The sequence below is a fragment of the Apium graveolens genome, chromosome 10 (genome assembly GCF_009905375.1).
Source record: "Apium graveolens cultivar Ventura chromosome 10, ASM990537v1, whole genome shotgun sequence".
NCBI classification, from domain to species: Eukaryota; Viridiplantae; Streptophyta; class Magnoliopsida; order Apiales; family Apiaceae; genus Apium; species Apium graveolens.
This window is the reverse complement of record NC_133656.1, coordinates 36,246,382-36,249,730: the sequence shown is the minus strand read 5'-3', so window position 1 is coordinate 36,249,730 and position 3,349 is coordinate 36,246,382.

Below are 3,349 nucleotides of genomic sequence, written 5' to 3'. Positions count from 1 at the left end.
AAACGATAGATGTCCACTCTAAAAAAATTTATGAACGCAGGATAGATAATTCGGAAAGAGAGACCCCGTGACGACTGCGCCGCGCAAGGACCCAAGATTTAATTTCACAACGGGACTATTTCCAAAGATATTTTGTGAAAAAGGACGGACAGAGGCATGACTTAGAGTTCTCAAATCGACAAGTAGAATGAGAGGACTATCCTAACCATTGAAGATACGTCTAGAGGCTTACCTTTTATTTGGAAAGGTTTGGGGAATCACCTATTGTTGACAGATAATTCGTGTAGATGTACTTACCACGCTAGCATACTAGTCGTCGATATCCCTTACGAAGGACAACGTGAAAGAATGAAGGATGTCATTGTTAGAGCTGATAGAAGGCAAAGAAGATCGTACACGCCCTATAAAGGCCGTTGGTAGCAGGTACCGATAAACGCGAATATGTCTAAGGTGCTAGCGAGAATAACAAGTACGACCCAGAAGGTATCATAGTACTATAAATATTATACGGGGAATGATTAAAGAAGCCTGACCGATAACGGAAGCTGAGCGTTCTACGAGTCTAAACGTGTCAATCAATTGCGTATGAAATGGTGCTTCCTTCAAGATGGCAACATGACCCGACGTGCCTTACGTTACTACGGGAAGAAATGTTAAATCTGGCACTAAATGTATAACAGGAGACGAGCGTGTAGAAATGCAATGAGAACTTCTTACATAAAATAATCGACATAGATGATGCGCCGAAATGAGCAAACATTAGGGAACAAAACTCTAGCACTAGTAAGAGTGATGGAGGGGGGAATGAATAAGTTGAAGGAGCATTCCAAACACTAGAAGATGCGCTAATAGTCCATATTATAGATTTCTAAGGAAAATGAAGTAACCAATTGATGTTAATTATATTACTGACACTAATGATTTATCGTGCAGGCATTGGAACGGCTACAAAGCTTGTACGGAAGAAAGAATCGTTCTCCCTTAACTTGGGAAGGAGTTGGTAAGCGGAAGATACTTGGACCATTGTTGAGTTAACAGACTTAAGAAATTCCTAGAACTTATCAGAACCCAGCTAGTGGCAGCCCAGGATAAACAGTAGAGATATACGGACCAAAACTATAAAGACAGGAAGTACAAAGTAACAGACCAAGTATTGTTGAAAGTGCCTCATAGGGAGGGAGTGATGAGATTCGAAAGGATAGAGAATACGAAGCAGGGGATTCAGTGTTGTTGATGGTATCTCCATGTAAGGAGTAATGAGGTTTGGAAAGAAAGAGAAGCTGAGTCCCAGATTCATAGGACCTTTAAAATTTTGAGGAGAATAGAACCTCTAGCTTACAAGCTCTCCTTGCCTCCTAATCTGCAACAAGTGCACAACGTGTTCCACGTGTCCATGTTAAGTAAGTACCATGCAGATACACGGCATGTAATTGAATACGAGCAGGTAGATTTACAACCAGATCTGACCTACATTGAGCAGCCAGTAAGGATAATGGACCAAAAAAGAACAAGTGCTAAGGAACAAGACTATGAAGCTCGTTAGAATATTGTGGAGGAATCAAAATGTAAAAGAGTCAACTTGGGAACTTGAAGACGCAATGAGGAATAGATATCCCCACCTATTTTTTGATTGATTCCAGGACAGAATCCTTGTTAGAGGGGAAGACTGTAATAACTCAAATTTTTGAGACTTTGTAAAAACGTTTAATGAATAGTAACCCTGACGGACGGGGAAAACTTTTTAGCCCACACTATGTAGTGTCGTGGATATGTTGTAAACTTGATGATTTCATTAACAAAACACCTTAGTAGATTTAACTTAGTGAAAAATGTAGCACTCGACGGATAAGCAAATATAGTCCCGAAGGATGACTCGTCATAGTCCCGACGGATGACTCATTATAGTCCCAATGGATGACTCAATATAGTCCCGACGGATAATGATTTGTTATCCATCGAGTGAGTAGCTTATGTAGTAATAAGTCTGTAGCATATTTCTGCATACATCTTTGTATAGATTCTGTAGTAGCATATAAGTCATGTTGACTTTAATTAGATATGCAGAATAGGTTGATTAAATGTATATAATTTATGTCTTGTAATTCTGCATAAATGAAATAAAGTCAAGTGCCAAATAGCTACTCGACGGATGATCAACAAAGCTACTCGACGGATGATCAACAAGACAACTCGACAGATGATCATGTACTCAACGGATGATCAATTCAAATATCCGTTGATAGTGACAACACAGTCACATGCGTCGAGTGTATGCAAAAGGAATGTGGAAGCTTATTCAACTGGGTTTTTGAGAACAAAGAAGCATTATCATTTCCATGCTATTATGAAGATATTCAAAGATGCTGGAATAGAGTAATGAAGCAGCAGAGTATTAGACTTGATAGGTTTTGTTTTATTATCTTGTTTTATTAATTTGTAATCTTGGTGACATATAAACCAAGAAGTAGCAAATAGAACAATAACAAGACTAAGAACATTTTTCAGAGAAATAATTATAAGCTGCATCCTTAGCATTTCTCTGTAAACTTAGTTGTTCATATTTGTAAGTAGCTGTGAGCTTTTATTGCTACACAGAGTTCTCTCGATATAATATATATATCTCTGGTGGATACATTCAAATCCACCAGAAAGTTTTTAAAGACCTGTGTTTTTAATTACTTGTGTTTTGATTCTATCAACTTCTTATTCCGTACCTTGAAAATCAAACACTTATATATTATTTAGATAGAACAATTTTTTATTGAGAAAAAGTTTTAAGAATTCCATTCAACCCCCTTCTGTAATTCTTGTTGCATTGTTAAGGACTAACAATGGATATCAGAGCAAGCTCTTGAAGGACAAAGAGTTTAAAGATCACAACAAACAGCAAGATGAACAAGAAGGATGTTGGAGTCAAGATTCCTTTTCTGGATAAAGATAATTACCATCATTGAAAGGTAAAGATGCATCTTCATTTACTTTCTCAAGATGAGGCCTATGTGGATTGCATAGAAAGAGGTCCTCATGTTCCAATGAGAGCTGCAACTGGAAATGAGCCATCAGTTCCCAAGCCAAGGCATGAATGGTCAGATCCTGACATTGAACAAGTCAGAAAGGACAAGAAGGCCATGAATATTCTATTCAATGGAGTTGATGGTGATATGTTTGATAACATCATCAATTGCAAAACTGCCAAGGAAGTTTGGGATACAATTCAGATTATCTGTGATGGCACTGAACAAGTCAGAAAACAAGATGCAGTTACTAATTCAGCAATATGAGCATTTTCATTTTGAAGAAGGTGAACCTCTCACTGATATTTTTAGTAGGTTTGAAAAGCTACTAAATG